Source organism: Poecilia reticulata, chromosome 12, assembly GCF_904066995.2.
Source record: "Poecilia reticulata chromosome 12, P_reticulata-male-v2, whole genome shotgun sequence".
Taxonomy (NCBI): Eukaryota; Metazoa; Chordata; class Actinopteri; order Cyprinodontiformes; family Poeciliidae; genus Poecilia; species Poecilia reticulata.
The window spans coordinates 12,402,218-12,415,454 of record NC_088841.1 but is presented as its reverse complement, the minus strand read 5'-3'; the positions used below and the strand labels follow the sequence as shown (position 1 = coordinate 12,415,454).

General features: G+C 40.7%; 1 protein-coding gene across 3 annotated transcripts in view; it reads left to right on the top strand.

Annotated features, from left to right (window-relative positions):
* Nucleotides 1-288: 288 nt before the first annotated feature.
* znf462 (zinc finger protein 462) overlaps nt 289-13,237 on the top strand; it is a 52,920-nt gene continuing 39,971 nt past the window's right edge. The window contains exon 1 of one of the 3 annotated variants that reach the window (XM_008424432.3): nt 289-708. The gene's annotated coding sequence lies outside the window, so the exon portion shown is untranslated. Of the gene's footprint in view, nt 709-1,322; nt 1,590-10,183; nt 10,683-13,237 lie in introns of those variants that run through there. The other 2 variants (XM_008424435.3, XM_008424433.3) reach the window with 2 other exon arrangements.

Below are 13,237 nucleotides of genomic sequence, written 5' to 3'. Positions count from 1 at the left end.
ACATCAGCCATGTTTTTTTTTTTTTTTTGTGAAAGGAGCAAGGGGCATAAAATAAGAAACAAAAATATGAGATTTATGTTAATTATTTAGAAAAACCCTTTGTGGTAAATGTGGTTGTGTTTACAAACAGCGGAAACGGTCTTTTTCTGTCTTACTAAATACGCTTTAAAAAAAATAAAAAATAAATATATATATTTATTTTATCTATGTATTTGTGTAAATATCTATATTTTTATGTATGGTGTGAAGCTGCAGCATCACCAAGGTGAACTGCAGATAACCTCATGACGTTGCGCACATAGTATTGCCAGCCTATATAAAATTCACGGTGGCCGCGTGTATCTGCTGGTGCTCTGAGCCGCTGATAAGGCTTTGCAGATCATCTGACTTCAGTCTAGATGAAGGATGAGCTTCTCGGGCATAGACATTGTCCATCCTGCTGATGCTCTCTCCTCGTCTCATCGTAAACTCTTGTGCACCCTCTGGTGCTTGCTAGTCTCCCAAACTTCTTTGTGTAGCCTGCTTTGCAGATTGTCTTCCTTGTCTGTGTGGTTGCTCATTATTCAGAGACAGACGGATCTCAGGTCATCTGCAGCTGCAGCGAAGGAGAAGCAGGAAAGATGGCGATCATCCATTAGACCGACCGGGCGCACGCATGAAATACGAGGACAACTTTCGGGAGGATCGCTCGAGGAGAAGATTGTACCAGTGAGTTTTTTTGGTTTTAATCTCCCCCTTCTTGTGATTGTGCGTCCAGTTTCGTCAAGATTGCTGCTGGGCTTTCAAGGTCCAAGAGAACGTCGGTGTGGTAGATCATGGGATATAATTTGGAGAGCGCCTCGTGAATGACCTGGAAAGAGCTGCGTGCTCGCTCGGTTTTAGTCCAGGGTCCAGACGAGGAAGTCGGGGCGAGATTTTTTTTTTTAGTCACTAGGCAGCCCAAAAAGTCAAGTGGGTCTTCTCGCTTCCCAAGCCGCTGCTTCCTCGCTTATGTCGCCTTTCGGTTTGTTGTCAAAGTGACACAAGGAAATGGACGCGGCGGCAGCGTTGGTGGTGGTGGTGGTGGTGCAAAGAGGCTCGCCTGCGTGTTTCGGCAGCACCGGAGCGGAGTGTTTTGTTATTCCGCCGGCATGTCTGGTCAGGGGAATTAGTCGGTGGCCCCCCTCTCTCTCTCTCTCTCTGGTGCCTGCGCGGTAGCTTCATGGAGGAGCCATTGCTCTGGGTTGATCTCCTCTCCCAGACTCCATTAGCGACACAGAGAAGCTGCCATAGCCGCTGGTCCAGCCACACACACACACACACACTCACACACTCACTCACTCACCATGAAAGCCATGTCCAGTGCTTTCCTACCCCCCTCCTCCTCCTCCGCCTCCTCCCAGCTTCTAGAGAAAGAAACCTTATCAGCTAGCGATTTTTGGACTCCGTTCTCCACAGCGTTGGAGTTAGATATCTCTAAGATAACCCACAGTTTGGTTCTACCTATATTATGTTCTAAGCTTTTTTTATTTCTTGGGTGCTTATTGCTTCAGTGTTACCAGCTTGACTGCTTGGAGGTGCTGTTTTGCTTGTCACTGGTCTCAAGTCAGGTATGTCACACAAAGTAGGGCTTCACCATAAAATGGAGGAAGGAAAGATGAGTCTCCAAGGAGAGCCCCTGGAGTCAGACAGGCAGGCAGAACAAAGGTTGTGCTCAGAATGAGCTCATCCACCTTTTCTTCTTCCTCCTCCTTCTTCTGCTGCGTTTTCAGATCTGAAGTTTTAGCTTGCTGAAAGGGAAGCAGGAGAAGTTTAAAAGTGGTGGTGCTTTCAAGGTGTTAACTCCCATGAGATTCTTGCTTTCGCTTACATGCGTACAGATAGTCTCGGTCGGGTCACCGGTTTGAAGATCTACCAGGGTTTTAAAAAGTTAATGTTTCAAAACTACTTAAATGTTATATAGTATTGTTTCTCTGCACTCATTTTAATGATGCCTAAGAGAAATTGCTGGAGTGAATGGAATTTTGGAGCATGGCGTAGCATATCACCTCAATGACCTGCACACTGCTAGTCAGCTGGCTGAAAGAGGACTACGGCATTTCCTGGGTGCTGGTCATTTCACCCCTTTGCTTTTAAAGTGAATATTTATTCCCCCAGAGAAATGATTTTATTGTAGTAGTATCTAGCAAACTACTATTTGCACTTGTTGCACATTTTAAAATTTATAATTATAATCTATTAATATTCCACGGCAAAAGTATTGCAATGGTTAAAGTGCATACTTTGTTTATGGCTTAGCAAATAAAACGGGGAGAGACAAAATGTCAATTTGAGGGAACAAATTGGAGAAAGAAGAAAACTGGTTAAGATCTACACTTTTCTTTATTTATAGCAAATACAAATTTTTTCCGTTAGTAATTATTTTGGATGCAGAGATATTGGAAACTGTTAAGTAAAAAAGTGAAATACTCTTAGTGACAACACTAAGTGTCTGTTAAACTGGCTGTTTTGGCTACTGCAACAGATTGCCTGACCAATCGGCTAATGTTAGCTTCTAATAGCCTGTTATGAGTACAGAGCTGGACAGCAAATTTGAAAGCAGCTCAATTACTGCTTTTAATTAAAAATTATATAATTATTGTTTATCTGAATAACATAAGCCAAATGTACTGGATATGTATAATTGAATAGTCGGTGCACTATTTTGTTGGTAGGATTAACTGTTGCTCTTTCCGTCTTTTAATATCAGTGGCACTTCAGTCCTGTATGATGTTTTGAAGTGCTTTAAAAATAAAGCTAGATTTTTATTGAATTTGACTTTGAAAGTAAAAGCAATTAAGTTATTACATGCTTTCACTTAAAAATTACACTCACAAATACAAATATACTTTGATGCTTGATCATTTTTCTCAGTTATTATAATGCGAGAATCTTATACCAGGCTGTGGAAACAAACTTGCCTGGTATAACATTGGAAGATCTTCAGCAAAAAAAAAAAAAAAAAAAAAAAAAAAACATTTAGAAAATTCCCTAACACAGTGGATCTCAAACTTTTTCTAAAAACTGCTACAGCAGGAAACTGTCCAGGTACCACAATACAGTCACACCTTTTATTATTGGGTATTATTTGTGCGCTTTGGCACAGTTTTTCGAAGGATGCTGTTTAAATAAGCATTAAACCTTTACTCAAAATTCAACTTTTCCAAGTTTTGGGTTTGAAAAATATAGCACAAAGATTCCCAGAAGTCGAAATTCTGCTTAGAAAGTTGGACCTCAAAATCCAAAATGGTTGCCTTGGATATAAAACTGAGTGGTAGCTGCAGTCAAAATGGTTGATTTTAAACATCAATCACCTGATATGATGCAGTCTCCTGCGATAAATATGTCATTATTGTGTAAAGCATGTACATTGTAGGCGTATATTGCTAATAGTAGTTCATTTGGTCACTGATCATATTAATTTGAATATCTACAGTTTTCTTATTTAACTGGAACACATTAGGTGAAGTTTGTCGTCATTTCTAGGCACCAGTTCATAGTTTAGCATTAACTGGACCTACTATATGTTCCTATTAAGTTTGTACAAGGAGGTCTTCATATTTCTTCCTCTACTCTTGTTTTATGATGTTTTGATGAGGCAACAATCAATATGCTTGGACAGCTCATCTTTTTGGCTGTTGGCATTATATCTCAAATCTTTTGTTTTTAATTATCTAGCACATTACTCTAGCCAAAGCTACTTTTTAATACCACTGAGAGCAGCCCAACCTGCACCAGCGCTGCTTGTACATTTTCGGAACCGTGACTCTAGCTACAGGTGGACATGGGGATACGACAGAATTTTAAAAGCAGAACAATGCCGTTTTTTGTTTTTTTTGGTCTTGCACGTAGTTAATGATCAACAGAGCTGTATCAACACGCACGTATGCACGCTCTTCTGTTTCTCTCTGTGTGTGTGCATGTGCGTGCGTGCGTGCGTGCGTGCGTGTGTGTGTGTGTGTGTGTGTGTGTGTGTGTGTGCGCGCGCGTGAGTGAAGCAACGGCTGTTGCAGGCGGTTTCTTGTAGGAAATTCTAATGATGATTCTTGCTTTGTTTTGGATCCGTTTCCAGGCTGCCCCATCCGGCACTCTTTAGTGGTTTTCATTAAAATAAAAGCAGATCGTTACAACTTATGATAGCTCGGACTCGAGGGAGTGGAGATCTGGGCTGCACATGTTCATGTTATTACATAATTACTCGTATTGATGTGGTTTTTGAGCCATTTAGAGATTAGGTGTCATGCATGAACATGCTCTGTATTATCTGCTCAGCCTTAGGTGACTTTGTGTGCATAATGGACTGAAGGTGTCCAGCCTGCCTGGAGATTGAAAGGAGTGTGCGTGAATGTGTGTGTGTGTGTGTGTGTGTGTTCTGCAGCTTTCCTAGCCACTGTGTGAAATCTTGCTGACAAGAAGCCTGTGAGCTTGACACGGTGTGCTGCGACAAGGCTGGGGCTGGGAAGAGCAATCAAAATGGTGGCCACGCTCCTTCTCTCCCCACCTCGGTAGGGCAGACAAGTTCTCGAGGAGGAGCCGATAGAGGACGAGCAGGCGAGAATCTGCTGTGGTAGACACATTCGTCTGGCAAGACAGGCTGGCTGCGGCGGATCTAGTCTGCTAGAAGTTGCTGCAAATGAGCTTGGGGATTGCATGCTCAAGGGGTGATTAAGGTCTTTTGGTGGAGGAAGCTCCAGCGTCCACACAGATAACTCGTGCTCTGTTTGCACTTCCAGCTCAAGCTTCAACTTTCACAAGTCTGCAACACATTCCTTATCTGTTATTTTATTTATTTTTTTCTCCGCAAACAGTTGATTGATAGGATTCCACCTTTGGGTTGCAGAGTCTTTCAGACTCCTGAAGTCTGTTTTCTGGCTGTGTTGGTTTTGTAGCATAATAGACGAACATCTCGCCACGCATTTCATATTAAGAATAGGAAGCACACTTTTGTTCTAAATGTCAGTCGATGAATCAATAATCTGATAATCAAAAACTGAAGCGGAAAGACCATAAAGCTAATAATTGCCAATAAACTGATCCTTTTTTTTTAAATTTGGTAATCTAATTAAAGCCTCTTAATGTTCATATTTAAACTTTGCTTTCACTTTTCACCCAGTTTGTTTCAAAAATCATTATTCACACCTTAAGCCAAAGTTATACTCATTTAATGTTCTTAACTTTATAATTTTGCACATCCCAAAAAAAAACAACAACTTTCTTCTTACAATATTAGATTCAGAATAAATATAGAAATGTTCTCATTCAACAAATAGGACAATAATCTTAAAGCTCTATATAAAAAGTAACAGGACTTTTGAAGACCTTTGAACTCTCATCCAAACCAGGATTAGAATCATGCATTAAAAGGATCTGGTTTAAAACTTGAGACCAGAGCGATGATGGTGATTAGAGATTACGACACTGATTGGGCACTGTGGTCACAATAAGTAATCAACATAATTAAAGTTAGTGACGAGGTGTTTTACATACAATGAAATAAAAGATAAATACAGACTAAGGGGGAAAACATAGAAGTACGTCCCCTGGTGAACCTTTAATGGCTCCCTCCTTAAGAGCAAACCCTTCTCGTTTTGTTTCTTTCTATATTTTCTCTGCATGCAACTCCAGCAGATTAATTTTCTACAGTCCTACCTAAGCTCTGAATTTTTTTTAGAGACAAATATTTTATACTTTCTTTCTTTTTTTTATTGTAGGTTTTTTTTTTTTACATTTCATCAAATTAGATTTAAACTTGTTAGATAAGAACGTTTTTTTTTTTTTAATAAATAATTGTGATTTACATTTGAGGCCTACATTAACCCAAAATCATTTTCCCTTAAGTAATACTGCAAGTTTTATTTATTCTATAACTTTAGAAAGTTAAATACAACTTACTAACTTTAAGTGAAATAGGTGTTTCTGAACTCTGATGCTAGTGCTACACCAATGGGTTACCTATTATGTGCACAGAATACATTTTATATAGAAAATGCTACTGATAATGTGTATTTCCAGCCTTTAACATCTCTTTTCACAAGCCAAATTTTCTAAATATAAATGTTTCTTATGCTGGAGCTGGTTGTGGATAACATAAGAACACCTTGATTATAATTGCATAACTTTGGGTATCTAGGGAATTTATTTTCAATCCTGCTTATTGTTTCTTTAATAACTAAATAAAGATGCATATCAGTCTTCCTCCTTAACTTTTAAAATAAATCTGACGTGTAATTTTGATTTCTTTTTAATTTATTTTTCTTTTAAATTGTCAGAACTGTAAGAGTTGGAAGATAGATTGTACCGAAGCTCTTGGTTTTGTTGCATCTCAAGAATATTGTTGGAATAGAATTTTTTCATATTTTAAAATCGTTTGACCTTCTGATGTCCGATGTGAAAGCGACCAGCTTGCTGCGTCTCTATTCAGTAGTTTTTTTCAGTAGTTTCGCAGCATATTACCACCCGAACTCCTTTGCTAGAGCAACAAAAGAACGCGGCTCATTTATCAACAAAAAATAAATAAATGATGGAGAAGCAATGAATGAAAAAAAAAAAAAAGTTCAACAATTTTGGGCTTCCTATTCAATTTTGTATATCACTTAAAGACCTTGCAGGAGCCATTTGCCTCAAGTGAAGGAGCTGAGTGCCTCTTCACAGCGACTCACAACTAACATTTATGAACGATTGTCCAAATCTGCGATCTATTGTCCCAATATAAATTGACATCAAAATTCAGCACTGAGGTGACGAAGCAGAGGCCAAAAAAATTGCTCAAGCCGTTGCGTTTGTGAGGTGTAGTGAAAATCATTTTTAACTGGTACAGCGGAGGATCAAACGGCCCCAGAGACCTCTAATGCTGGAAGGAAGTGGTCATGAAGCTCATCAGTCACCCCTGTTTCTCCATCTTTCTGCTCTTTACCTCCTCCTCTCTTTCTCACACGTACACAACGTCTCCCCTCCTCCTCCCCGTTGTCCTGACCTCACTCATTCACTTACTCACACCGCATGATGCACTCCTCCATTCTTCTCTACCTGGGGCAGTGAAGGAGGCCAGGAGAGACGCACAAAAGCAAATTGAAATGCTCCAGTGAGCGCTTTCTTGACGTGATACATGGCACATGAGATGCGGCCCGGCCCTGCTCGCTATTCCACTATACCAACCAAAGCACTGTCCAGATAAACACTGCAGCCAAATTTTGTTCCTCTTTTGTCTCCTGCGTTGTTAATTTTGAGACTCTGAAGCCTCAAAACTCATTTGAGATGGTGTCCAAGCTGCGATATGATTTGCAGTGTGATCTTTCTGCCGTGTAACTTTTGACCTGCTTAAAAGACCTAAGTGCACCATCATGTCTGGGTTTTAGGTGGAACAAGGAAGTGGCTAAGTAGAGGTGTCATTCCAGTTTCTGTTGCCAGTTGCCACTTTACACTGCTGCAGAACTGGTTCCTCCTCTTTGCTTTCCATCTGAAGATCACAGTTTCACCGAGCTTCCCCTCCTGGAAGAGAAAAAAAAAGTGTTTGTATCTCAGGGAGGTTGTTTCCTCAACATATATGTACCTAAGGAGTAGATTTAAAAAAAAAATTTTTTTTGGAAATGCTGATCTGAAATGACTACAGATGTGACGGCGTGTCTTGTGAGACGAACGAGGAGTCCTACGGTTTCCAAATTCATCATGATTTAATGTCCTTCTGCAGTAGGACACAGTAAACCTACTCTGTCAGCCTCGAGCTGCCTGTGGTGGAGGGAGGAAAGAGGGGGGGGGGAAAAAAACCCTCAGGCTTCTTTGGAGACGCCCGTTCCTTAGGCAGTGTGGTGCCTCTGGACAAGGCCTTCATTGAGCAGGAACAGGACTGGTCTTGTAGAGAGAGATCCACACTGGCTCAGCCTCTGAGACAACAGAGCTGTCCATCCACGATTAAATATTTAGAAACTCAGAAAGGAGGTCCCTGTGGTAGGTTAATATTGATGCGTCTCTCGTCTTTCCCTTCTCAAACTTGTTGAGTTGCCTCAAGAGGTCAGTTTGGTAGAGCTAGAGAAGCAGAAGAACAAGCTCACCTCCTCTCATCTTCAATAAACTTTGAATGTTTTTACTGCATTCTGATGGTAATCTGCTCTGAGTTTTTAGTTTGAGCTATTTGGTTATGTTTTTTGTGGGGGAGTTTAACTGTTTCCCTTGTCCTCTGGGTGGTTGCTCTGAAATGCTCCGTCCTGATGAGCTTGTAACCTCACCCACCTCCTGTAACTGAAGTAACTGCCATGTCAGGCTTACAAGGAAGTCAGCATTGCAGTGTTTTCTGGCAGTTGTCCACTGAGTGCAACTCACAAGAAACCCTTCAGTGCATCCTGCAGCTTCTTTTTTTTTTTTTTTTCCTGGTGATTTGTTTCTGGGGAAGAAATGCAGAGTTGGACATGCCTTTTACTTTAAATCAGTAGAGACATATTTGAAATAAAATGGCCTTAATGTTTGGAACCTTTGAGATAATGAAAGGTTCTTTGCACAATTATTCATACCCCTTGAACTTTAGCCCTAAGCCTCCTTGGTGAGTGCTTCATGAAACCTTTTTGTTACACTTATAGCTGCAAGACTTTCGTGGGACTGAAATGAGCACTCCTTGATTATCGCAAAACAGCTCAAGCTCTGTCAGATTGGATCGAGAGCTTCAATTTTTACATGTGTCGATCCAGATTTACCTTGATCCGTCTTCATATCAAATCGGAACAACATCCTTGTGTCTGCTGAAGAAAATCATTCCCACACAATGAAGCTGCCGACACCGTGTTTCATAGCGAGAGTTGTACATTTAGAGTCAGAGTTTGCAAGTAGGCAAGGAAATAGAAATGTTGTTTCCTCTGACCAGAGCGCCTTCTTCTAGATAAGTGCTGAGTCATCTGAATACTTCTCATCGGTCTCTTTCAATAATGACTTTCTTCTTGCTGCTCTTCCATGAAGGCAAGGTCAGTTAAATGCAGATTGGTGGACAAAATATTGTCAGTGGATTCTCCCTCCTGAGATGTGACATCCCGTAGCTCCTGTGGAGTTATTAATGGGGGTCTTGACGTTTCTTCTCTAATTGTCAGTCATGTCCTGGTAGGTTTTTGCTGTCGTGTCATGCTGTTAACATTTTTGGATGACTGATCAAACCGCGCTCCATGAGATGATCCTAACTCATAATTTTTAAACGACTTCTCAGCTATATTCCTGACCAACCCATCTGCTGTGTTCTTCGGTCTTCATGATGCTTTTTGTTCACTGATGTTTTCTATCCTGCCTCTGAGGCCTTCAGAGAACAGCTGTATTTAAACTGAGATGAAATTACACACAGGTGGACTCTGTTTAAAAGTTAGTTAGACTTCAGAAGCTGATTGGCTGCAGAGGATTTCATTCATGGGGATCAGATTAAAAGGGTTGAATACATGCACACGTTTTTCTGGCACTTCACTCTTTTGCTTTACTTAAATGTGGTGCATCTCAGAGATGCACACAGAAGTTTGAGCGTGAAAAAATGCCAAATAGTTCAGGGGTTATTAATACTTTTGCGAGATGCTGCATCATGGTGGCATTTCGTACGCTGTCGCTGGAGTTTATTTCTGAAACAACGCAGAGACTTGGAGATGGCAGCAGATTGATTTGTGTGAGGAAGCCATTTCCTTGGAGAAGCCGCTTTCCAAGGCTGCGAAGAATGTTAGGTTTCCTGGACTAATTGTCCTTGTGGAAAAGCACTTCCTGGTTTCTCTGTAAGGTCTGTCCTTGTCTCCTTGGGCATGTTTGTTTAGCCCATGCTCGAGCTGATGAGCTTCATTTCAGGAGCTCTGACTCAGCTCTCCCGTCCAACAGTGGATATGGTCTGGTTGGACTTGCTTGCTGGGTTTTTTTTTTCTTTTTTTACCCTTTAGCCTACTTGTGTATGAAGTTTTAATTTCTCAGAATTATTTATTTTTTTAAACTTTAAGTTAAGAAAGCTCTTGAGAAAACTAAAAATATCTACCTACCTTCCACTGCAAAATAGTAAAAATAATCATGCCTGGAGCTATTAATTAAATTGTGCACTTAATCATTTTTGGAATATTTAATGATGTTGCAAAGGGTTTGCCCTGAGATCCATCCCTCATACTATAAATGCTTCCCCCCCCCCCTCTCTCTGATTTTATTTGATAACGCAAACATCTCATTTACACAAGCTTCCATGCATCATCTTAATGTTTTTTTCAATGACAGGATCGCTGTAGGTTTTTTAAAAGCAAGCTAACCAGACTTTGGATGCTGTCTTTAGCTTCTCTCATGGTTTGCTGAGATCAAAACCACACATCTCACTTCTGCTTTCTGCGTCTCGGTCATGACAGCCTGCAGAAGGAACCGGCAGGAGGGGAAGCTGCTTGCTCAGGTCTGCGCTCTTAAAGCTAAACACTTCCATCTGTGTAACAGGATAGCAGAGGCGAGCAGCTCCTCCACTCAGCTCGAGCAGGACGGTCAAAGACCTTGAGGAGCACAAAATGGCTGGCCGGCCGTGCCACTAATACTCCGGCGCGATTGGCTGTGTCTCCTCGGCCGCTGCGGGGTCTGGCTGTGCGAAATGGAGTCCTCTGTGTGGAGCGTTGGCCCAGCCTCGGCTCTGATGCAGAAGATAATTCTGTCAGCCTCGAGAGGGAGAGACGCGAGAGCAGCCAAGTGAGGTGACTATGCTAAGAGAAGGCTGAGCAGAAGACTTTCAGGTTACTGCTCAGTAGACTTGCTTCCTCATTTAGTCTTGATTTGTGTTGGGAGCTATTTTCACTTGGTGCAATTGAAAAGGTTCAATCTATGTTATTTATTTTTACTTTTGGTGTCGTACCAAAAAAGAATAAAGGGGTGCGTCAGGGTCTTTGTTACCTAACCTTCGCACCCGGGAGGCTCTCACTCTGGGATTCTCCAGCTTGATGTTTTCTGAACATGTCGGCCCTGAAGGTCACGTAAATATCTCTGAGAATCACATCCGAAAGCAGATGTAAAAGATCGTGTTCTGACTGTATTTTCCTTGATAGTATTCACCATGACAACCTGAAGACGGTAACAGCGCAGAAGATGGCCCTTAAATGCCTGCTTCTTCGTAATCTGCCCGGTCATTATCGTCTAAGCAAAAAGAGGCCAAACGTTGTCACCAAGTGCTGTGTGCTGCAGTCGTCGCTCTTTTCAGAAGGAACATTCAGAGCCCTTTGCTGAGCACAAAGGCTACCCTTGGAGCAAGGTTACTTGTTCCATGATGGCCGGCTTCTTTCTCCCTTTCTCTCTCTTTTTTTTTTCTTTCTTTCCCCCAATGCAGCTTTTGACAGAAATGTGGAAAAAGAGAGCTGGAAATATTGGGAAGAGAAAATGTCTTGTGTTGTAATGAAGGACAGAAAAAAAAGAGCAAGTTCACTGATCTCACTGCATGTGCGATGCCAGGTAACCATCTGCCACAGATAAAGAGCTCAACACACGAGGTGTGTCTTATCTGGTGAACCTCAATACATGGTGTGCTTTTAATATTTTTAATGTCACGATTGGTGCAGAAGAAGGAAATTGAGTATGGGATAAAGTTTTGGTTTCTATCCTTGATTCATTAACACATTTTCTAAAAGGTACAGATTTCTTTAAAAAATATTTGTTACATTTATCTTTAAATTGCATCATCAGATCTGGTCTTTAACCTTTTAACTTTATTGACTGAGAGCCTAAAAATGAAGGAACAGTCATTAAAAGAATATGTCATTTCGCAGCTTTACAGCATAAATCCTGGATTAAACAGGACCTGTAGTTCTTAAAACTGGGTCTGTTTTGCAAAACACCTGCTATTTTTGACAATAAAACTACCACAATAACAAAGTGAGTTGTAAGGCAACTGTGTTGTAAAGCATCTGTAGGGCAGTTGTGCTGTTTTTTTATGACGCTAAACACTATTGTTACACTAATTAAACCACAGCCATATTGTCAAGACATCTTTAAATAGTTCACCTGCAGGACCTGGTCTTCTTCCATACGCTGCCGTTCTCACTATAGACGTGAATAAACTCTTGGCAGTTTAAATGTGCAGTCTATTTTTATTCAGAGGTGAAAATGTCCCAAGTTTAAAGTTAGGGAGAAGTAAAAAATTCACATTAAGCAGAGATTCCATATGGGAGAGGTGGAGGCCACCCTCTATCCCCATCCTCATCCTCAAAAATCTAATATGGCAGCCGTGTGTTTACGACTTTAATATCCGCACTAATAAACGATTTATTTGCATTTCTAGTAATTTGTTTCTCGCTGAGTCTTGTTTTAACATATAGTACAGTTTTATTCTTTTTTTTTTTTGAGTATGAAATGCAGAGACATGCATTGCTATTGGCTGCTGCTGCTAATTGTTGTTAGCCTGGTCAGTGAGTAAAATAACTGACTTATTTTGATTGATCACTGTGGTTGTTTGGGTTGCAGCTAATAGGGAATGGTGTCTGTGACGCAGCCTATGGACCAATACTGCAAAGCTTCCATCCTATTTAATATGAATAATTTGATAATTGAAACATTTGTCACTAGACTGACTACGACTGACACAGCTTTGGTTTTGTCAGAGGTTTAATCTTTTGAAGGACTCTAATCATTTCAAAAACTCCTTCCAGTGAGGAAAATTAGTACCAGATAATGTTTTCCTTTCAGTAAAAATGCCTTCATTAACACACACAAAAAAAGCTACCATCAGTAGCAATTTTTAAATCCTTGTTTAAGATTAATGGATGTAGGATAACTGAGTAAGTTTAAGTGTTATAGATTGCGAAACCAGTCAATTCAGAAATCCCCAAAAAAGCAGTGAAACGGCCCTTTACAAAACTGCCATATCAGCAGCCAATTTAAGCTGTGTTGTGTCATGATTTGCCAAACAAATAAAACTTGACTACCATACAATCCTTTTTAAGATATATATTTTTTACATTCTATTATCTAAAACATGGGGGGGGAAATTGAAGTTTCAAATGGAAATTGTGTAGGAGCCCCGAACGCAAGAACTCTTTGACTGCAGTATAGATGATCCAGATGTTTCTGGGATGATGGCCGTATGACTCCAACCAGGAATCGATGTTTGAGGCACAGCTTTCTCCCTCCTCCCTTCCACCTTCCTTCTGTTTTTGATCTCAGGACTGGCTTGGAGCCCTCAGTCAGCCGGATGCTTTGAGGTTCAAAGACCAAAATGGCTCTGCTAGTTGTCCTCCATTACAGAGGTGGCATGTGTTCAGGC